Source organism: Hordeum vulgare, chromosome 7H (genome assembly GCF_904849725.1).
Source record: "Hordeum vulgare subsp. vulgare chromosome 7H, MorexV3_pseudomolecules_assembly, whole genome shotgun sequence".
Taxonomy (NCBI): Eukaryota; Viridiplantae; Streptophyta; class Magnoliopsida; order Poales; family Poaceae; genus Hordeum; species Hordeum vulgare.
The window spans coordinates 498,895,100-498,920,419 of record NC_058524.1 but is presented as its reverse complement, the minus strand read 5'-3'; positions in this window follow the sequence as shown (position 1 = coordinate 498,920,419).

Genomic DNA, 25,320 nt, shown 5'->3' with positions numbered 1-25,320 from the left:
AAGGAGTAATTAATACTACTAGCAACCTTACAAGTACCAATCGGAGTCGCGAGACGAAGATTGGTTACAAGTGATGAACTAGGGTTTGGAGATGAGATGGTGCTGATGAATATGTTGATGGTGATGAGTCCCCTCTGATGAGAGGAGTGTTGGTGATGACGATGGCGACGATTTCCCCCTCCGAGAGGGAAGTTTCCCCGGCAGGATCGTCCTGTCGGAGCTCTAGATTGGTTCTGCTCAAGTTCCGCCTCATGGCGGCAGTGAATACATGAAAAAGCCTCCTCCTGATTTTTTCCCGGACGAAACCCTTCATATAGCATAAGAGGGGGGCCAGATGGGTGCCCACAAGCGCCCTAGGCGTGGCCAGGGGGGTGGCCGCGCCTAGCAGGCTTGTGGCCACCTGTTGGTGCCCCTCTGGTGCTTCTTCGACCCAGTATTTTTTATAAATCCGGAAAAAATCATTGTTGATTTTTACGGCGTTTGGAGTTGCGCAGAATAGGTATCTCAAACTTGCTCCAATTTCAGGCCAGAATTCGAGCTACCGGAATTCTCCCTCTTCAAGTAAACCTTGCAAAATAAGAGAGAAAAGGCATAAGTATTGTACCGTGAAGTGAAATAACGTCCCAAAAAGCGATAAATATCAACATGAAAGCATGATGCAAAATGGACGTATCAAGGTACCGGTGAAAGATCACACGATCAGCTCAAGTCAAGGCCGTCCCATATCGGGAAATGTGGTTGCACTGATGAGCCCGGACAGGTGACCTTTGATCAACCAACTAGGCATCTTATCCCGAATAATATTTCTGTTATAGCTGACGCTCCGACGTCACAGTAATCTGATACTTAATAAGCTCAAGCCACTACTCTTGATTCATGTTCACAAAGTAATCATAGATAGTAATCTCAACAGTATAGTGTAAAGTAGTGGGTGAAAAATATTAGTTACTGACGGTCTTGTACTCAACACGGCAGTCATCTATTCCGACAGTGCATACTCACATTCCAAACTACAAGCAGATATATTTGTGATTAATTAGGCTATGGTATTGAAATGCGATTAAGCAAATGAGATTTGTGGCTTGCCTAGGATGAGGGAACCGCCGGGAAGAAGGGCGAGAAGCTCGCGGAAAGAATTGCTGGAAATAGTTCTCTCTCGGAGGAGGGGCTGTTTACGGCAAGGGCAACATGGTCATTTCCACTGTGTGGTCACATAGTGAAAATGGTGCCATCATAGCGGGATCGGCGAGACGAAGACGTGGGCTTTGGAATCACTCGAATCAGAGATATGGGTAAAAAGATATGAGTGTTTTGGTGCTAGGGTCTATTCTCCAATAAAAATATTCACAACCGGGTCCGTGGGCAGAGCGGCAAGTCGCGCATCTGAGCAGAATACGTCTTCCCGCAGGGAAAATGGAAATGTCGAGGGGGCGCGTCCACTTATCTAGGTCAGCAGCGGTGGGGTCGGCCTCTTGGCCACTGACGCCTGGGGCCCACGTTGATCCTGGCCCTTTCTCTCTCCTCCTTGTCACGCCTTCTTATTCCTCCCGAAGGGAGGAGCAGGGGAGGCTGGGCAGAGCGCGGCCGGCGAGGGCTACGACGGCTCCGGCCGTCTCCGGCCAAGGCGAGACCGCCAGCGGCTGCGGGGGACCACGCCGCACTCGTCCGAACCCTAGATGGGCGCCGGAGGGGACCGGATCTCGGGCACACCACCACATGGCCTCTAGCGACGAGGCGAGGTGATGGGGAGAGTCGTCGGTGCTTGGGGGCTCCTCTGGGCACCGATGACGGGGAGAAAAAGCCCGACACCAGCCGAATTCGAGAGGGGCTTGGCGGCGGCTAGGGCGGGCATTGGAGGGCAGGAGAGCTCCTCGAGCTTGTTTGAGAGGTTGAGGAGGGCTCTGGGGGAGAGGGAAGGAGGCTGTGTCCGGCAAAGGTGCTCGGGAGGGCCTATAAATAGCCGGCCATGGGGAGGCGATGAAGACGACCGCTATGGCATCCTTATCCACACACTGGTGCTCCAGGGCGACGTGGCTGGACGCTTGCGGCGACGAGAGGCTTTGAGGTGGGGATGGGATAGCTTAGGCGAGCTCGAGAGAGCTCTAGGAAGAAAACGACGACGACGGGCACTGTAAGAACATGGTCGGGCTTGTCGCGACGTGGCAAGGGAGAATCCGGAGGGGAAGAGGGCTCCGGGAGGAAGCGAACGATGAGGCGGAGCTTCCAGACATGACTAGAGCTCGAGGGAGAGGACGAATCGACAAAACCAAGGGCTCTATTGCACAGAGCACGGTTATTGCATGCCACAGGCATGGTCACCACGTGCACTGGCACTGAGAGGACAAGAGATGCTGGCACACTATGTCTAGCAGATAGTCCATCCAAAGAGATGCCCAACTAAGCTGATAGATCACCAAAAGGAGCTAAGGGTTGATGGGAGGCTTCACTGGAAGTTTCCTGCATAAGACTTGACCTGATCACTGTGGTCAACAGAGAAGGGATAAGTGCAAAGCACCATGTCTGGGAGGTTTAGGGTAGGAAGGACTATGATCCTGTGAAAATTGGGGAGCACAGGATCAATATTTAGTAGGGTTGCTTTGGAACTAGCTAATCTGGTCTAGAATAGGGATTTTGATGTGGCACTCACATACTGGCTTGGATGGAGCTGAAACTTGGAGGATATGAATATTTTAGGGTTAAGAAGATGCTGCATAAATTTCATGCCATCTTGATAATCCAAAGTGGCACTTCCTTCACACAGTATCCCACTGGACAGAAACTTAGGAGAATTACTCGGGATAATTCGCTGGATAAAATGAGCACAAAATTGGCTTAGCAAGGTTCTATAGATAGGAGAATGTCCTGGTAAAGTTTCAGAATTTATGGAGCAACATAAAATATAGTTGCTTCATAACCCAAAATAATAACCAGAGACAAAGATTTGAAGCTATGGTCACATGGTTGAAGGAGTGATGCTCAAATTTGGTGGAGAGGCATATTTGGAGCATATTGAGATGATGAAAAAATTTCAACTCATTTGAACACTCCTAGCTAGCTCTTGGTTCACAAAGCTTCTTCTGGATGAGAAACTTTGGAAATTTGCCAAGAAATATTTACTAGCTAAATTGAGTTGAATTTTGGCATGAGGTAATTATATGGATAGGAAAGAGTGCCCACAAATTTTGAGAGCAATCAAGCAAATAAAAAGGGTACTTGCTTGACAACTTGACAGATAGGGCAGAATCAGAGAAGGAATTTTTGGGAAATATTTTTGAACAGGGCCCGGAAAGATTTTGTCATATCTGAGGAAGATATGACCCAAGAGATTTATGAAAATTATTTGGGAATTTTTGGAATGATAGAAATGGGGGTTGCTTCACAATTCAAGGCAACAAAGGTTATTTCTTTAATAGAAAAAGGAATATTCCCATGGAAAAGAATATTGGGATAGGATCAAGATGGAAATGGCTAGGTCTTGGGATGATTTGAAGGTTGGCAAGCCACTAAGAAAGAGAAATCAAGGGTAATCCCTTTAGCTTTCAAAACTATCAAGCCACAAAAAGCAAAACCATATCAAAATCAAAGGAAAAAGAAATGGGCAAAATCCAGGGTGTTACAAACCTACCCCCCTTAAAGAAATCTCGTCCTCGAGATTTGATTGCTCAAGGTACAACATAAATATCCTTACTTGAGGAGACCGTTTCCAACTCGGGTTTCCTTCTTACCTTAGAATGATACTTCCGGTAAATCTTAGCTGACTAACTTTGTGGTTTCAGGGTGGTTTGTTCCACTAGATCCTCATAGGGTACTCTAACTTCCATTTGTTTATATATGCTGACTTGACTAACAGGGTTCTGGCAGAAGGATCTTGTTCACGTTAAACTATCTTTTGACTTATTCCCATATGTGCGGACACATGCTTCGAGTTTGTTGTCCACATTCTGGTCGTCCCGTCTGTCGACACCTTTAAGTGGATAATGGGCCGTGTTATCATTTGACATTGTTGTTGCAATCTAACTACTGAGTGGTCTTCATAGATTTGAGTATCTTGTTTTGGCGATGTTGAACATATCTGGTTGGGTTGAGGGGGTTGCCTCGATATAGGGTCCTTGCAAATGGGATGGACCCATTGGGTGTGTTCCCACAGTGATTGGTATCGAACCAGACTATCTTGAGTATATGCACCATGTTGATCTTGCAACCATTATCATACCTCTATGGGCAATCTTGCTCTTTCATTATAATTCTCTTTGCCTGGATCCTTAGTTGAAAGAGCTTGGCCTGATGTATTCTTTATTCCTTCAGATGACCATGGGTGTTGCCAGGTACCATATTTCGGCAAGCATATTACTTAACAAGTTGTAGCTTTAAGGTGACGATTGTCTGAACCCTTGGATAAAACCAGCAAATAAACCAGTAGCCACCAGAACGGTCTTTACAACTCAGATCTGGGACATTACTAGAGTAACTCAACCCCGACTCACGACAGCTGAAAAGCAGCTCAGAGCATGAGACGGTGTCGATAAGAAGAAAGTAGCAGTTCCCTAAGACGGACGAGAAACAGCTCACAACATAGGGTCACTACTACGAAAAGAAATTCAACAACTTTTCGAGACGGCCGAAAAAGCAGCTGAGAACACAGGCCAGTTGCTGACAAGAGAAATAAAAGTCGGCATCCACCCCGGACGGTCGAAAACAGCTCAGAACACAGGTGTGGTGCTGTCATGAAAGAAAGACACACAAGGGTTCATCCGTGTCCCATACAGTTTATCCATGGGTTGTTGGTCATCTCACTGAAGTATATAGCTGGTGTTCTTCTTCTCACGTAGCCCATGCCATAGTCAGATTTCTCACCGGGCTGACATCGTTGTATGATCAACTCCTATAGCCTTGATAGCATGTCCACCATATATATTGGGTCTATGTGGCGGAGTGCTTGATTCGTGAAGCGGGCTTGTGTCTTGACTGACTATTTTGCTTTCGACCCACTGTTGCGAATTTAATCCTTGAAATGCATGGTCATATGCTGCCAACTATCGGTGGAATAACTTGTACTAGTGAAAACGCGATGCCTTCAAAGGTTACTTAGCTTGTCTTATAAGTCATCAAGAGTATCGTGTCAAGGAAGACTGGGTAGCTTGTGCTTGATGCTTCGATCAGAATGGCTTCTTGAAGAGGATTGGGTACCATATCTCAAGTGCTTTCCTTTCTTGAAGACTTGCTGGGTACGACTCGGTACCTTATGCTAGAAGTTTGCTGTGATGTCTTGCTGGAGAGGCATGGGTGTCTTGAACAAAGATCTGCGTGTCACATAGAGGAAGTTACCTGAATCTTGTGCCATAAGCTTTTCGGGTAGCTTGCAGGGAAAGACTGGGTTGCTTATACCTGAAGCTTCATATGCATGTATATGTCATTAACGTTCCTGCTTGCGGTGTGCGATAGAGTATTCGGCTATCCTTTTTGCTGAACACTAAGTTCATAGCTCATTCTGACTTCCTTTCATAGTGTAGCATGTTTCAAATTTTATTCATAACATACTCAACCGTGTATATGCATCATACTTTTGACTCGAACTGTACGCATCTCTTCCTTCTTGTTGATTCCACGATTGCTGCTGGAAAAGTTGCACAGATGTATACTTGATAGTGATAATTCATATGATCAGGATACCATTTATATTCGGGCTTGATATTCCTGATATAATGAAGTCTGCTGGAAATTCCATCTTGGTGAACTGAGCTTCCAAATAACTGGCTCTTCACTATTTCCTTTGAGTCCAATGTTGGTGAGCAATTTCCATAAGGGGAAAATAAGGTAACACCAAGGGCCCAAAGAAAGAAGCAAACGACAAACACAAAGCGGCAAGATCACACACACGCAATGTCATATTCTACAGTTATTCACAGCAATAATATGCATTCCTACTTAAGCACAAAAATCTTGCAAGAACTCTGGTACTACGGTCTAACATGCTATGGCGGTGTGCACGAATGTGAATCAATGTGTGAAAGGGGGTCGGCGTAAACAAAGCTACACCAAACAGGGGCTTACACCGGTTCCGTCTGGACGGACACGGTGGCAAGGACGAACTTGGTGATCATGGGTCGGAACACAGGGTCTCGACCATGTCATCATGAAGCGTACGGAAGAGAACCGTACTCGTCCAGAGAATGAATGGCACAGAAGGATAACGATGGAAAGAAGGCTTGCGGGCATTGCCCTTTTCTGATAAGCAAGATCAGTAAGGGTTGCCAACGCGGCTAGAGGGATGGGCAAGATCCGGGTTAGAAGCATGCCTATCACCGAGACAATTGGGCGGCTAAAGAGAATGCATTGGTGTGGTATTGGTGCATCAGTCCGACAAGGGATTGACATTACCAGGCACCTTGGCATCACTCCGATGAAGCAAAGGTGATACCACACCAAGGAAGAAGAAAGCAGGTTAGGGAGTGCATGTGGTGAATCAAAACCGATGCCACCTACACTCACCCGATCCATCGTTGGTAATAACCACTGTTCAAGAATTCGTCCGATTAACCAGTTAACTTGTCAGTTAATCGCTACTCTTAGGATAACCGAATTGAATAACACCTATTCATCGTGTTAACTTGCCGTGCCGATTAATTAGCCAGTTAGACCGATTAATGACTTGTCATACCGATTAATTAGTTGCGAGACCGATTAATCACTACTGACCTATTAACTGGTGGGCAAACAAATCCCAAATTTTTGACACATAATGCCCCCCACCCCCTCTTTCTACTAAATACCTAGGGTTTGGCCCTCTTCGTGCTTCCTCATGCTCCTTTCATACCGTCCTAACCTGGCTGGTGGCTAGCCGTGTTCTCACCGGTGCCAATCTCCACACTACACGTGCAAGATCTAGTTGCTCTGCCATTCTGGTCACTTGCCTCGACCCCACCCCCTAGACACTCCCCATCCTCTCCCATGTGATGCTCCCCAATCTCTTCCTCAATGGCGTCACCGGCAGGCAAGTACTACCATCTTCCCCCATACTTTAGTGGAGAATCCAACATTCATATATTAGTAGATTATGAATTACAATTTTGTAGATGAATGGATGGAACTGTTGGTTTTGGCTGTTATCTGTAGTATATTATGTGTTGTATGTTAGCAAGTATATGGATAAGTTTAAATGTTTAATTGCTCATTTTCAATTTTGAGATTTTATATATTTAGATGTATAATGATTATTAGTTTTACCTCTTATCTATTTTTTATATGCCTACAATAGAATATTTTGGTACATTACATAGCTAGGTGCATGGAATTATGGTATGATACATAAATTTTTTTAGATGTAAGTTGGCAAGTTTCTGTTTAATCTACCGATTAATAGTCGACCGATTAATCCAGTTAATAAGCCGATTCATCAATTAATCACTACACCCAAGCACACCGAGCAGTTACCAGTTACCTATTTCTTGAACAATGGTAATAACATATCTAGTCTATATGCATGCTATGCACAATCAAATGCAACAAACAAGTGCAGCAAACCAACTGGATCCTATACTACCGGTTACTAACGCTCGCGCGGTCTAGGGCGTCCTACACCTAGACCTGCTCTGATACCAACTCTTGTGGCACCCCGGCTCAAAGGAAACCGGAACACCCCGTATTCCAGCCCAAGGACAAGTCTTATGGAATACGGAACCGTTGGCACAGAACAAATCAACTCTTTATTACTATGGAAAAGATTACAAGGATACATGGATTACATCGCCTTGGCGATACTACACCTGCCTACGGTAAATCCTACGCTAGCAGCGGAACAACGACCTATGTGATGAACTCCACTCCGCAGGGACTCTGACTGGAACACGCATCCTAGCTCGCAACTCGGAATCCTCGACAATCAAGCAATCATGGCATGACCTGCAAACTGGCATGACAAGCCAGGTGAGTACTTTGAATGTACTCGCAAGCTCACAACAAACATTAGCTTTAAGGCAAGACAACATCATAGCAATCAAGATTAGGAAAACATCTGTTATTACTAAAGGAGTAGCAGAGAACTAACTATACCAGGCTACTCTCACTGTACTCGGGTGATACCAACTCATGTGATCTTACCAAGATCCTTTAGCGAGTATCCTCAAGACGGATACCAAGACTTATCATCGGCACGATGCCCAACTATTATCATACTCACACGAGTTCTTCCATCTTTACTATCATAGTTACCGATGACCACCTACTGAGGTCTGGTCGGGCTGTCCAATACCGTGGACTCGGCTATTCGAATAGGTTTAACACTCTGCAGAGGTTGCACACTTTACCCACACTATGGAGCACTGACCTCGTGATCCCATTCGTGTGGACCAGTGTTGCTCCAACAAAACTTGTCTGACCCGTGACTCTTTCATCGTACCACCGACAATCATCCTTCCTCGGAGTCCTACCCTGGGTGCACATGGTTATCACCACTGAACTGTCCCAACTAGGGACGGGTACCCCAAACAACTCAACTGGTGCACAGGGTTATCACCGCCTACCGGGCCAAGGTAGCAAGCGTGCATAACCCTCCCTCTTTGGAGGCACCGGTGAAAGATCACGCGATCAGCTCAAGTCAAGGCCGTCCCATATCGGCAAATGTGGTTGCACCGATGAGCCCTAATAGGTGACTCTGATCAACCAACTAGGCATCTTATCCCGAATAATATTTCTTTTATAGCTGACCCTCGGACGTCACAGTAATCCAATAATTAATATGCTCAAGCCACTACTATTGATTCATGTTCACAAAGTAATCATAGACAGTAATCTCAACAGTGTAGTGTAAAGTAGTGGGTGAAAATATTAGGCTATGGTATTGAAATGCGATTAATTCCAAAATATAAGCAGATATATTTGTGATTAATTAGGCTATGGTATTGAAATGCGATTAAGCAAATGAGAGTTGTGGCTTGCCTGGGATGAGGGAACCACCGGGAAGAAGGGAGAGAAGCTCGCGAAAAGAATTGCAGGAAATAGTTCTCTCTCGGAGGAGGGGCTGTTTACGGCAAGGGCAACATGGTCATTTCCACCATGTGGTCACATAGTGAAAATGGTACCATCATGATGGGCTCGGCGAGACGAAGACGTGGGCTTTGGAATCACTAGAATCGGAGCTACGTGTAAAAAGATATGAGGGTTTTGGTGCTAGGGACTATTCTGCAATAAAAATATTCACAACCAGGTCCCTGGGTAGAGCGGCTCGTGGCGCATTTGAGCAGAATACGTCTTCCCGCAGAGAAAACGGAAATGCCGAGGGGGCGCGACCACTTATCTAGGTCAGCAGCGGCGGGGGCGACCTCTGGGCCACTCACGCCTAGGGCCCGCGTTGACCCTCGCCCTTTCTCTCTCCTCCTCGTCACGCCTTCTTCTTCCTCCCGACGGGAGGAGCAGGGGAGGCTAGGCAGAGCACGGCCAGCGAGGGCTACGACGGCTCCGGCCATCTCCGGCCAAGGCGAGACCGCCGGCGGCTGCGACCACGCCGCACTCGCCCGAACCCTAGATGGGCGCCGAAGGGGCTCAGAGCAGCGGTGCCACGCGGGGGTAGCGAGCATCGGCGACCGGATCCCAGGCACACTACCACATGGCCTCCGGCGACGAGGCGAGGGGATAGGGAGAGTCGCTAGTGCTTGGGGGCTCCTCTGGGCACCGACGACGGGGAGAAAAAGCCCGGCACCAGCCGAATTCAAGATGGGCTTGGCGGCGGCCAGGGCGGCCATTGGAGGGCAGGAGAGCTCCTCGAGCTTGTTTGAGAGGTTGAGGAGGGCTCTCAGAAAGAGGGAAGGAGGCTGTTGTTGGGTAACGTAACAAAATTCAAAAATTTTCCTACGCCATATTCAGATCTTTTATGGAGAAACCAGCAACGAGAGAGGGGTGAGAGCATCTTCATACCTTTGAAGATCGCTAAGCGGAAGCGTTGCTAGAACGTGGTTGATGGAGTCGTACTCACTACGATTCAGATCGTGGTGTGATTCCGATCTAGTGTCGAACCATGACACCTCCGCGTTCAACACACGTGCATCCCGGTAACGTCTCCCGCACCTTGATCCAGCAAGGAGGAGAGAGAGGTTCGGGAAGAGCTCCGGCAGCACGACGGCGTGGTGGCGATGGAGTGACGAGGTCTCCCGGCAGGGCTTCGCCAAGAACCGTGGGAGAGGAGGAAGAAGAGAGACAGGGTTGCGCCGAGAGAGAGAGAGAAATTGTCGTGTCTCCAATGGCCAAAACCCCCACTATATATAGGGGGGAGGGGAGGGTGGCGCCCCCCTTAGGGTTCCCACCCCTAAGGGGTGTGGCAGGAGGTGGCGGCTAGGAGGGGAGGAGGGGGGTGGCGCACCCCTGGTGGGCCTTGGGCTGGGTGTGCTGGCCGCACCAGCCCACCCAGGGGCTGGTTCCATCTCACACTTGGCCCATGTAGCCTCCCGGGGCTGGTGGCCCCTCGTGGTGGGCCTCCGGAACCCTTCCGGTGCTCCCGGCACGTTGCTGGTGGTGCCCGAAACATTTCCGCGTCCAAACCCATCCATCCTATATATCAATCTTTACCTCCGGACCATTCTGGAGCTCCTCGTGACGTCCGGGATCTCATCCGGGACTCTGAACAACCTTCGGTAACCTCGTATAACAATTCCCTATAACCCTAGCGTCATCGAACCTTAAGTGTGTAGACCCTACGGATTCGGGAGGCATGCAGACATGACCGAGACGCCTCTCTGGCCAATAACCATCAGCGGGGTCTGGATACCCATGGTGGCTCCCACATGTTCCACGATGATCTCATCGGATGAACCACGATGTCAAGGATTCAATCAATCCCGTCTACAATTCCCTCTGTCTGTCGATATAGAACTTGCCCGAGATTCGATCGTCGGTATCCCTATACCTTGTTCAATCTCGTTACCGGTAAGTCTCTTTACTCGTTCTATAGCACATCATCCCATGACTAACTCCTTAGTCACACTGAGCTCATTAAGATGATGTTCTACTGAGTGGGCCCAAAGATACCTCTTTGTCACACGGAGTGACAAATCCCGATCTCGATTCGTGCCAACCCAACAGATACTTTCAGAGATACCCGTAGTTCACCTTTATAGTCACCCAGTTACGTTGTGACGTTTGATACACCCAAAGCACTCCTACAGTATCCGGGAGTTGCACAATCTCACGGTCGAAGGAAAAGAAACTTGACATTAGAAAAGCTTTAGCATACGAACAACACGATCTAGTGCTATGCTTAGGATTGGGTCTTGTCCATCACATCATTCTCCTAATGATGTGATCCCGTTATCAATGACATCCAATGTCCATGATCAGGAAACCATGATCATCTATTGATCAACGAGCTAGCCAACTAGAGGCTTTCTAGGGACACATTGTGATTTATTTATTCACACAGGTATTACTATTTCATGTTAATACAATTATAGCATGAACAATAGACGATTATCATGAACAAGGAAATATGATAATAACCATTTTATTATTGCCTCTAGGGCATTTTTCCAACAGTCTCCCACTTGCACTAGAGTCAATAATCTAGTTACATTGTGATGAATCGAACACCCATAGCATTGTGGTGTTGATCATGTTTTGCTCGAGGAAGAGGTTTAGTCATCGGGTCTGCAATATTCAGATCCGTGTGTACTTTACAAATATCTATGACTCCTCTCTCGACCTGGTCCTGGATGGAGTTGTAGCGGCGTTGGATGTGCTTGGTCTTCTTGTGAAATCTAGGCTCCTTGGCTATGTCAATGGCTCCAGTGTTATCACAGAAGAGTGTCATCGGACCGGATGCGCTTGGAACCACTCCAAGGTCGGTGATGAACTCCTTCATCCAGATCCCTTCATGGGCCGCTTCTGAAGCAGCTATGTACTCCGCTTCACATGTAGATGCTGCCACGAGGTCTTGATTGCTGCTGCACCAGCTGACTGCCCCACCATTCAAAACATACACGTATCCGGTTTGTGACTTAGAGTCATCCGGATCCGTGTCGAAGCTAGCATCGGCGTAACCCTTTACGACGAGCTCTTCGTCACCTCCATAAACGAGAAACATCTCCTTAGTCCTTTTCACGTACTTAAGGTTATTCTTGACCGCTCTCCAGTGTTCCATACCGGGATCACTTTGGTACCTCCCTACCAAACTTATGGCAAGGTTTATATCAGGTCTGGTACATAGCATGGCATACATTAGAGAGCCCACGGCTGAAGTGTAGGGGACAATACTCATCTTCTCTCTATCTGCTGTCGTGGTCGGTGACCGAGTCTTACTCAATCTCTTACCTTGCAAAACTAGCAAGAACCCCTTCTTCGAGTTTTCCATATTGAACTTCTTCAATATCTTGTCAAGGTATGTACTTTGTGAAAGACCTATGAGGCGTCTCGGTCTATCTCTATAGATCTTGATGCCTAATATGTATGCAGCTTCTCCAAGGTCCTTCATTGAAAAACTCTTGTTAAAGTAGGCCTTTATGCTCTCCAATAACTCTATATTATTCCCCATCAATAATATGTCATCCACATATAGTATTAGAAAAGCTACAGAGCTCCCACTCACTTTCTAGTACAAACAGGCTTCTCCATAAACCTGTATGAACCCAAACGCATTAATCACCTCATTAAAGCGAATGTTCCAACTCCGAGATGCTTGCACCATCTCATAGATGGAGCGCTGGAGCTTGCATACCTTGTTAGCACTCTTAGGATCAACAAAACCTTCTGGTTGCATCATATACAACTCTTCCTTAAGATACCCGTTCAGGAACGCTGTTTTGACGTCCATTTGCCAAATTTCATAATCATGAAAAGCGGCAATTGCTAACATGATTCGTACTGACTTCAGCTTCGCTACGGGAGAGAAGGTCTCATGGTAATCAACTCCTTGAATTTGTCGAGCTTTATAAACGGTCACATTACCGTTTGCGTTAGTTTTCTTGTTGAATATCCATTTATTTTCTATGGCTCGCCGATCATCTCGCAAGTCCACCAAAGTCCATACTTTGTTCTCATACATGGATCCTATCTCGGATTTCATGGCCTCAAGCCATTTGTTGGAATCCGGGCCCGCCATCGCTTCTTCATAGTTCCAAGGTTCACCGTTGTCTAACAACATGATTTCCATCACATGGTTGCCGTACCATTCTCGTGCGGAACGTACCCTTGTGGACCTTCGTGGTTGAGTAGCAACTTGATCCGAAGCATCATGATCATCATCATTAACTTCCTCTTCAGTTGGCGTAGGCACCACAGGAACAATTTCCCGCGCTGCGCTACCCTCCGGTTCGAGAGGGGGTACAATTACCTCATCAAGTTCTACTTTCCTCCCACTTACTTCTTTCGAGAGAAACTCTTTCTCTAGAAAGGATCCGTTCTTGGCAATAAAGATTTTACCTTCGGATCTAAGATAGAAGGTATACCCAATTGTCTCCTTAGGGTATAATGACCCACAAGTGTAGGGGATCTATCATAGTCCTTTTGATAAGTAAGAGTGTCGAACCCAACGAGGAGCAGAAGGAACTGACAAGTGGTTTTCAGCAAGGTATTCTCTGCAAGCACTGAAATTATCGGTAACACATAGTTGTGTGGTAAGATACTTCCTAGAAAGTAGCAAGTAACAATAGTAACAAAGGTGCAGCAAAGTGGCCCAATCCCTTTTGTAGCAAGGGACAAGCCTGGACAAAGTCTTATAGGAGGTAAAGCACTCCCGAGGACACATGGGAATTTCTGTCAAGCAAGTTTTCATCATGTTCATATGATTCGTGTTCGCTACTTTGATAGTTTGATATGTGGGTGGACCGGTGCTTGGGTGCTGCCCTTACTTGGACAAACATCCCACTTATAATTAACCCCTCTCGCAAGCATCCGCAACTACGAAAGAAGAATTAAGACTAAGTCTAACCATAGCATTAAACTAGTGGATCCAAATCAGCCCCTTACGAAGCAACGCATAAACTAGGGTTTAAGCTTCTGTCACTCTAGCAACCCATCATCTACTTATTACTTCCCAATGCCTTCCTCTAGGCCCAAATAATGGTGAAGTGTCATGTAGTCGATGTTCACATAACACCACTAGAGGAAATACAACATACATCGCATGAAAATATCGAACGAATACCAAATTCACATGACTACTTATAGCAAGACTTATCCCATGTCCTCAGGAACAAAAGTGACTACTCACAAAGCATAATTATGTTCATGACCAGTGAGGTATTGGATAGCATTAGAGATCTGAACATATGATCTTCCACCGAGTAATCCAACTAGCATCAACTACAAAGAGTAATTAACACTACTAGCAACCTTACAAGTACCAACCGGAGTCACGAGACGGAGATTGGTTACAAGAGATGAACTAGGGTTTGGAGATGAGATGGTGCTGATGAAGATGTTGATGGTGATGAGTCCCCTCCGATGAGAGGAGTGTTGGTGATGACGATGGCGATGATTTCCTCCTCCGGGAGGGAAGTTTCCCCGGCAGGACGACCCTGCCGGAGCTCTAGATTGGTTCTGCTCAAGTTCCGCCTTGTGGCGTCGGCGACTCCTCCTGAAAGCCTCCTCTTAATTTTTTCTGGAACGAAACCCTCCTTATAGCAAAAGATGGGAGCCAGAGGGGCAACAGGTGGCCTACAAGCCACCTAGGCGCGACCAGGGGGGTGGGCCGCGCCTGGCAGGCTTGTGGCCTCCACGTGGCTCCCCGGTGGTACTTCTTCCGTCCAATATTTTTTATAAATGCCAAAATAATTCCTCGTTGATTTTCACGGCTTTTGGAGTTGCGCAGAATAGGTATCTCAAACTTGTTCCTTTTTCAGACCAGAATTCCAGCTGCCGGCATTCTCCCTCTTCATATAAACCTTATAAAATAAGAGAGAAAAGGCATAAGTATTGTACCTGAAGTGTAATAACAGCCCATAAAGCAATAAATATCAACATGAAAGCATGATGCAAAATGGACATATCAACTCCCCCAAGCTTAAACCTCGCTTGTCCTAAAGGGGAAACCGAGATCAATAAATATGCCCACATGTTTAGAGATAGAGGTGTCGACAAAACACGATACGGACATGCAGGCATCAAGATCATAATTAGAATAGAAATATCATCATATAATCTCTTATGCTAAAGTGATAATTCCTTCATAAAGTAAAGTATGGATCAAGAACCTTATTGAGAATTAACAACCAATAGTCTTTAGTCATCGAAGCAATTGCAATTTATCATAATGTTGGAAAGAGTCAAATAAGAGCTTGTAAAGCAAATCCACATACTCAATCATCATTTCATCTTGTACAATTGCTAAAACTCACGTGGTACTCATGAGATCAAAGTTTCAGTTGGACAAAGAGAAAGATAGGGGCTTATAGTTTCACCTCCCAACTACTTACCTCAAGGGTAGTGTCAACAATAATAATTCATGAATGCTTACTTCCAAGTTGACATATGAATATAGATCTTTCCCTAGCATATGACGTTAGCCAAGATAAAGGTGAAATAAGGAATTGGTGTCGATCACCATGACACTTTTAAGGACAAAAAGTAAAGATACAAGATAGGCCCTTCGCAGAGGGAAGCAGAGGTTGTCATGCGCTTTTGAGGTTTGGATGTGTGTCCCCTTAGTGTGAAGGAACGTCACTTTATATTGCCTCCTGTGATAAAGAACTTTATTATGCAGTCCATCGCTTTTATGTCTTCCTCATCACAGGTTCGTACAAAGCTTATTTTCCACACACTAATAGATCATACATATTTAGGGAGCAATTTTTATTGCTTGCACCGATGACAACTTACTTGAGGGATCTTCTTCAATCCATAGGTAGGTATGGTGGACTCTCATGGCAAAACTGGGCTGAAGGTTTATGGATGCACAAGTAGTATCTCTACTTAGTGCGGAAGTTTTGGCTGATATGAGGTGGAAGCAATCGTCACATGCTAAGGGATCTCTAGTCATGTAATATTGTTCGGAACCAAGCAAACATAATTCATTATGTTGTCTTCCTTGTACAACATCTACTTCTAAGAATGTAATAGTTTAATGAGTGTTCACAATCATAGATCGTGTCAAAGATGATATATTTATATGTGAACCTCTCCTTCTTTATTACATCCTATTAATTGCAGCAATGACCAAGGTCTACGTTTGTCCACCCACAACAAGTTTCAATCAACATTCTTTTTATATGTGAAGCCATCACTTCCCGTAGAATCATTACATGATCTTTCATGCTTTTGTTCTCTCATTATTCTTTTCTTTAGATCATGGCATGAAGCAAGGCCCTTAACTAAAACACTCTTTATTATATGACTCACGAGCTCGAATACATTGGGGTGACACAAAGCAAAACTCAAGCCTAGAACACTAAGAACTTTATTCTACTAGAGAAACATAAAACCAAAAAGGATCGAACTAAGAAAAAGGTAAAGGCAAAAGATGTGATGGTGATACGATATCGGGGCAACTCCCCCAAGCTTGGCACAAGCCAAGGGGATTGCCCATACCCGTGCTTAGTTGTCTTCCTTCAAAGGTGATGGTGGTGGAGTTGTTGCAACCTGGGTTTGATCCTCCGTCTTCCAAGGCATAGGTGCTCCATCATGGAAAGATGATCGAGTCTCCGGAATCCTCAAATCTGCAGCCAACCGTATTGATTTAAATCTATACTCATACTCACGGTTTTGGTTCTGCAGGTCGTAGATCTGGGCTTGGAGGTGATCAATTCTGTCATAGACCCTGGAGAGGTGCTTTCCAATGTCATTGGCATCGATCTTGTGCTTGTTGGTGAACTCCGTGATCATCATGTGGCTGGCGTTGAGTCCACGTTCGACCATCCCTTGGCACTTGAAGACTTGCTGCTCCATTGCTTCGAGCCTAGCCTCCATGCTTCTGGTCTTCTTGGGCCCCTCAACATCACGGATGTGCAACACTCCCTCATGCATCTCGATAGATTGAGGGTGTTGCAGCACTCCCACGAGGTAGGGATTGATGACCTTCTCGAAGAACTTGTCCTTCAAAACTTTTGGGGACGCCATAGCGATCTAGATATGTCTGCACAGTAGCTCGAAACAAAACAGAGGATATTTGCATGATACGAGGGTCAGACCTTTCGGGAGAATATATAATGAAATTTTCCCGACCAAAAGGAGTACTCCGCAAGAAAACGGATTCCGGGAGGCACAAGAGGTGCCCACAAGCCACCGAGGCACAACCAGGGGGTAGGCCGCGCCTGGCACGCTTGTCGCCTCCTCGTGCGCTTTCCGGACTACTTTAAATTTTTCTATTTTTCTAAAAAAACCAAAATGGAGAAAAATTGCTACTGGAAAAGTTTTGGAGTCAGTTTACTTACCGAATCACATACCTCTTCGTTTTTGGAGTCTGAAACAGGCTGATACATATCCCTTATGTACTCCTCCGGAGTTATGGTATTAATAACATTGCTTTCAACATTTATGGGAGTACCTGAGATATAATGCTTGATTCTTTTCCCATTTACCACTCTCGGAAATTACCTTCCGTTTTGTTGATATTGATGGCACCGGAATGATATACTTCCTCAACAATGTAAGGACCTTCCCATTTAGAGAGAAGCTTACCTGCAAAAAATCTTAAACGAGAATTGTATAGCAAGACATAATCACCTACATTGAACTCACGTTTTTGTATCCTTTTATCGTGCCACCTCTTAACTTTTTCTTTAAACAACTTGGCATTTTCATATGCCTGAGCTCTCCATTCATCAAGTGAGCTAATATCAAATAACCTCTTCTCACCAGCAAGTTTGAAATCAAAGTTGAGCTCTTTGATTGCCCAATAAGCCTTATGCTCTAGCTCAAGAGGCAAATGACATGCTTTACCGTAAACCATTTTGTACAGACACATGCCCATGGGATTCTTATAAGCAGTTCTATAAGCCCACAGTGCATCATCAAGCTTCTTAGACCAATTCTTTCTAGACCTATTAATAGTCTTTTGCAGAATTAGTTTAATCTCTCTATTACCTAGCTCTACTTGACCACTGGACCGAGGATGATAGGGAGATACAATTCTATGGTTGACATCATACTTGGCAAGTATTTTACGAAAAGCACCATGAATGAAATGTGAACCACCATCAGTCATTAGATATCTAGGGACTCCAAATCTAGGGAAAATAACTTATTTAAGCATCCTAATAGAGGTGTTGTGATCAGCACTACTAGTTGGGATAGCTTCTACCCACTTAGTAACGTAATCAACAACAACTAGGATATGAGTATACCCATTGGAGTTTGGAAAAGGTCCCATACAATCAAAACCCCAAACATCAAATGGTTCAATGACAAGTGAATAATTCATAGGCATTTCCTAAGGTTTACTGATATTACCTATTCTTTGACATTCGTCACAAGACAAGACAAACTTACGGGCATCCTTGAAGAGAGTAGGCCAATAGAAACCTGATTGCAATACCTTGTGTGCAGTTCTATCTCCTGCATGGTGTCCTCCGTAAGCCTCGGAGTGACACTTCTGTAGTATCTATCCTTGTTCATGCTCAAGTACACAACGTCTAATAACACCATCTACTCCTTTTTATAAAGATGAGGATCATCCCAAAAGTAATGTCCCAAATCAAAGAAGAATTTCTTCTTTTGCTGGTATGTGAAACTAGGTGGTATATATTTGGCAACAATATAATTTGCATAATCAGCATACCACGGTGTACTACGTGAAGCATTGATGACATTCAATTGCTCATCAGGAAAGCTATCATCAATAGGTTGTGGGTCATCACGAACATTCTCCAACCTAGACAAGTTATCTGCAAGGGTCTCTCAGCAACCTTCCTCTCAACAACATGCAAATCAAATTCTTGTAGCAAGAGAACCCATCTGATAAGTCTAGGTTTAGCATCTTTCTTTTCCATGAGGTACTTAATAGCAGCATGATCAGTGTGAATAGCAACCTTGGAATCAACAATGTAAGGTATGAACTTTTCACATGCAAACACGAGTGCTAAAAATTCCTTTATTGTAGTAGCATAGTTTCTTTGGGCACTGTCTAGAGTCCTACTAGCATAGTTTCTTGTCAACTCTTTGTCCTAGAACAACACCAACAGCATAATTACTAGCATCACACATAATTTCAAAAGGTAAGTTCCAATCAGGTGGTTGAACAATAGGTGCAGTTATCAAGGCCTTCTTAAGTATTTCAAAGACTTCCTCACAAGCATCGTCAAAAACAAAAGAAATATCCTTTTGCAAGAGATTGGCAAGAGGCCTAGAAATCATAGAAAAGTCCTTATTGAACCTTCTGTAGAATCCAACATGACCAAAGAAACTTCTTATACCTTTGATATCTGTAGGGCATGGCATTTTCTCGATCGCATCAACCTTAGCCTTATCGACTTCAATACCTCTTTCAGAAATTTTATGTCCTAAGATGATGCCTTCATTAACCATAAAGTGGCACTTCTCCCAATTCAAGACAAGGTTGGTATCTTTACATCTCTGCAAAACTCGATCAAGGTTGCTGAGGCAATCATCAAAAGAAGACCCGTAAACGGAGAAGTTATCCATGAAAACTCAACAATCTTTTCACAAAAGTCAGAGAATATTGCCATCATACATCTTTGAAAGGTAGCAGGTGCATTACATAAGCCAAAAGGCATACGTCTATAAGCAAAGGTACCGAAAGGGCAAGTAAAAGTGGTTTTCTCGTGATCAGATTGTGCAACAGGTATTTGGGAGAAACCAGAATAACCATCTAGAAAGCAGAAGTGTGTGTGTTTAGACAATCTTTCTAGCATTTGGTCAATAAAAGGCAAAGGGTAATGTTCTTTCCTAGTGACCTTATTCAATTTCCTAAAATCAATCACCATCCTATAGCCATTAATAATCCTCTGTGGGATCAATTCATCTTTGTCATTAGGGACAACGGTGATACCTCCTTTCTTGGGGACGCAATGCACCGGACTTACCCAATCACTATGAGCAACATTACAGATAATACCTGCTTCCACGAGCTTTAGTATTTCTTTTCTTACTACCTCTTTCATCTTAGGATTTAATCTCCGTTGATGATCAGCAACTGGTTTGGAATCAGGATCGGTTTTAATTTTGTGTTGGCATAGAGTGGGACTAATGCCCTCAAGATCATCAAGAGTATATCCAATAGCAGCACGGTGCTTTATCATAGTTTTCAATAATTTCTTTTCTTCATGCTCTAAAAGGCTAGCACTAATAATAATAGGATATATCTCTTTTTCATCAAGATAAGTATACTTAAGAGTATCATGTAACTGTTTAGGCTCGAACACAAGATCACCCTTTGGTGGGGGTGGATCTCCAAGCAGTTCAATAGGCAAATTATTCTTAAGGATAGGTTGTTGTTCAAACATAACTCTATCTATCTCATTCCTTTCATCCATATGCATATCATTTTCATGCTCAGGAAAATATTGCTCTAAAGGATCAGCAGGAGGCACGGCAATAGAAGCTAGAGCAATAATTTCATCCTTACTAGACAACTCTTTTTCATGAGGTTGTCTACCAAACTTGGAGAAATTGAACTCATGCGACACACCATCAAAGCCAACAGTGACAGTTTGCTTCTCACAGTCAATATGAGCATTGACGGTATTGAGGAAAGGTTTGCCAAATATGATGGGACAAAAGCTATCTTCTATGGTAGCAAGAACGAGAAAATCAGCACGATACTTAGTTTTACCACACAAGACTTCAACATCTCTAACAATTCCCAAAGGGCAGATAGTATCTCTATTGCCAAGCTGAATAGTGACATCAATAGGTTCCATCTCGACAGGTGCAATCTCTTCTTTAATTTCATCATATAAAGATTGAGGTATTGCACTAACCCTAGCACCCACATCACATAAACCATGATAACAATGATCTCCTATCTTAACAGAAACAACAGGCGTGCCAACAACATGCCTATGTTTGTCTCTAGCATGAGGTTTAGCAATTCTAGCAGCATCTTCACAGAAGTGAATATCATGGCATCAACATTGTCGGACAGGAGATCTTTGATAATAGCAATGCTAGGTTCAACTCTAATTTGCTCAGGGGGTGTAGGTGTTCTAATGTAGCCCCTATGTATCACAGTTGAAGCTTTAGAATGATCCTTTATTCTAATAGGGAAAGGTGGTTTCTCAATGTAAGCACTAGGAACAATAGGATCATTATAAGCAGCGACTTTCTCTTCAAATGGATTGGGTTTAACTACATTGACTTCTAAGGGAGGATGATATTTAAACCACTTCTCTTTAGGGAGATCAATATGAGCATTAAATGATTCACACAATGAAGCTACTATCTCAGAGTCAAGTCCATATTTAGCGCTAAAATCACAAAAAGTATTTGTTTCAACAAAGGATTTAAGGCAATCGAACTTAAGATTCATACCTGACTCCTTACCTTCATCAAACTCCCAATCTTTGGAGTTGCGTTTAATTCTTTCCAATAAATTCCATTTGAAGTCAATATATCTCTTCATAAAAGAACCGGTACAAGAAGTGTCAAGCATGGTGCGATTATCACGAGAAAGCCGAGCATAAAAGTTCTGAATAATAATTTCTCTCGAGAGCTCATGGTTGGGGCATGAATATAACATCGATTTAAGCCTCCCCCAAGCTTGAGCGATACTTCTCTATCACGAGGGCAAAAATGATAGATATAATTCCTATCACGATGTACCAAATGCATAGGATAAAACTGTTGATGAAATTTCAATTTCAATCGGTTGTAGTTCCATGATCCAGTATCATCACATAGCCTATACCATGTCAATGCTTTATCCCCCAAAGATAAGGGAAAGACCTTCTTCTTGACCTCATCCTCGGGCAAACCTGCAAGCTTAAATAAACCACAAACTTCATCTACATAGATTAGATTCAAGTCGAGATGTGATGTTCCATCTCCTGTAAAAGGATTAGCCAACAGTTTCTCTAGCATATCCGAAGGGATTTCCTAACAAATATTTTCAGTAGGTGCAGCAGGTTGAGGAGCAACTCCTTGTGTTTCCGTTCGAGGTGAAGATACCCCAAACAAGCTCCTCAAAGGATTAGTGATGGTGCTGAACTAGGGTTTGGAGATGAGATGGTGCTGATGAAGATGTTGATGGTGATGAGTCCCCTCCAATGAGAGGAGTGTTGGTGATGACGATGGCGACGATTTCCCCCTCCGAGAGGGAAGTTTCCCCGACAGGACGACCCTGCCGGAGCTCTAGATTGGTTCTCTCAAGTTCCGCCTCGTGGCGGCGGCGACTCCTCCCGAAAGCCTACTCTTGATTTTTTTCTGGAACGAAACCCTCCTTATAGCAAAAGATGGGAGCCAGAGGGGCAACAAGTGGCCCACAAGCCACCTAGGCACTGCGAGGGGTGTGCGCCGCGCCTCGCAGGCTTGTGGCCTCCTGGTGGCTCCCCTCTGGTACTTCTTCCGTCCAATATTTTTTATAAATTCCAAAATAATTCCTCGTTGATTTTCACGGCTTTTCGCTTTGCGCAGAATAGGTATCTCAAACTTGCTCCTTTTTCAGACCAGAATTCCAGCTGCCGGCATTCTCCCTCTTCATATAAGCCTTATAAAATAAGAGAGAAAAGGCATAAGTATTGTACCGTGAAGTGTAATAACAGCCCATAAAGCGATAAATATCAACATGAAAGCATGATGCAAAATGGACGTATCAGGGTATCCTATGAATACGCATTTCTCCGCTTTGGGTTCAAACTTTTCTGGTTGAAGTTTCTTCACATAAGCATCACAACCCCAAACTATTAGAAAAGACAGCTTAGGTTTCTTGCCAAAGCATAATTCATACGGTGTCGTCTCAACAGATTTAGACGGTGCCTTATTTAAAGTGAATGCTGCAGTTTCCAATGCGTATCCCCAAAATGATAGCGGTAAGTTGGTAAGAGACATCATAGATCGTACCATATCTAATAAAGTGCGATTACGACGTTCAGACACCCCGTTACGTTGCGGTGTGCCAGGCGACGTGAGTTGTGAAACAATTCCACATTTCCTTAGGTGTGTGTCAAACTCGTGACTCCAATATTCTCCTCCACAATCAGATCGTAGACGCTTTATTTTCTTGTCACGTTGATTCTCAACCTCACTCTAAAATTCCTTGAACTTTTCAAATGTTTCGGACTTGTGCTTCATCAAGTAGATATATCCATACCTACTCAAATCATCGGTGAGAGTGAGAACATAACGATAGCCATCACGAGCCTCAACGTTCATTGGACCACACACATCAGTATGTATTATTTCCAATAAGTCGGTTGCTCTCTCCATTATTCCTGAGAATGGAGACTTAGTCATCTTGCCCATTAGGCATGGTTCGCATGTGTCAACTGATTCAAAGTCAAGAGACTCTATCAGTCCATTAGTATGGAGTTTCTTCATGCGCTTGACACTGATCTGACCAAGGCGGCAGTGCCAAAAGTATGTGAGACTATCATTATCAACCTTACATCTTTTGGTATTCACACTATGAATATGTGTAGCATCACGATTGAGATTCATCAAGAATAAACCATTCACCAGCGGAGCATGACCATAAAACATATCACTCATATAAATAGAACAACCACTATTCTCTGACTTAAATGAGTAGCCGCCTCGCATTAAGCAAGACCCTGATACAATGTTCATGCTCAAAGTTGGTACTAAATAACAATTATTAAGGTTTAAAACTAATCCCGAAGGTAGATGTAGAGGCAGCATGCCGACGGCGATCACATCGACCTTGGAGCCATTCCCGACGCGCATCGTCACCTCATCCTTGGCCAGCCTCCGTTTATTCCGCGGTTCCTGCTTTGCGTTGCAAATGTGAGCAACATCATCGGTATCAAATACCCAGGAGCTACTACGAGTGCTGGTAAGGTACACATCAATAACATGTATATCACATATACCTTTGACGTTGTCGGCCTTCTTATCCGCTAAGTATTTGGGGCAGTTCCGATTCCACTGACCGTTTCCCTTGGAATAGAAGCACTCAGTCTCAGGCTTGGGTCCATTTTTTATTCTTCTTCCCGGCAACTGGCTTACCGGGTGCGGCAACGGCTTTGCCGTCTTTCTTGAAGTTCTTCTTACCCTTGCCCTTCTTGAAACTGGTGGTCTTGTTGACCATCTACTTCTGCAGATTTCAGCATCGAGTAGAACTCGGGAATGGTCTTCTCCATCCCTTGCATGTTGTAGTTCAACACAAAACCCTTGTAGCTTGGTGGGAGAGACTGGAGGATTCTGTCTATTACAGCGTCATCCGGAAGTTCGACTCCAAGCTGAGTCAGACGACCCTAGCAACCCAGACATTCTGAGTATATGCTCACTGAAAGAACTGTTCTCCTCCATCTTACAACTAAAGAACTTGTCGGAGACTTCATATCTCTTGACCCGGGCATGATCTTGAAAAACTAGCTTCAGCTCGTGGAACATCTCATATGCTCCGTGTTGCTCAAAATGCCTTTGGAGCTCCGTTTCTAAACTGTATAGCATGCCACACCTAACCAGAGAGTAGTCATCACTCCGCTTCTGCCAGACGTTCTGAACATCTTGGGCTGCCGCGGGAATAGGAGGGTCACCTAGTGGCGCGTCAAGGACATACGCCTTCTTGGATGCAATGAGGATGAGCTTCAAGTTGCGGACCCAGTCCGCATAGTTGCTACCATCATCTTTCAGCTTGTTTTTCTCTAGCAACGCTCTCAAATTGAGGTTGACAGGTGTGTTGGCCATTGGATCTACAATATTTGTAAAGACAAATTTTAGACTAAGTTCATGATAATTAAGTTCATCTAATCAAATTATGTATGAACTCCCACTTAAATCGACATCCCTCTAGTCATCTAAGTGTTGCATGATCCATGTCGACTAACCCATGTCCGATCATCACGTGAGACGGACTAGTCGTCGATAGTGAGCATCTTCATGTTGATCGTATTCAACCATACGACTCATGTTCAACCTTTCGGTCTCTCGTATTCGAGGCCATGTCTGTACATGCTAGGCTCGTCGAGTCAACCTAAGTGTTTCGCGTGTGTAAATCTGTCTTACACCCGTTCTATGTGAACGTTAGAATCTATCACACCCGATCATCACGTGTTGGTTCGAGACAACGGTCCTTCGCAACGATGCACACTTAGGGGCATACATTCTCAAAATTTTATGAGGGATCATCTTATTATGCTACCGTCGTTCTAAGCAATAAGATAAAAAACATGATAAACATCACATGCAATCATATAGTGACAATATATGGCCATTATCATCTTTGCTCCTTCGATCTCCTTCCTCGGGCATCGCATGATCATCATC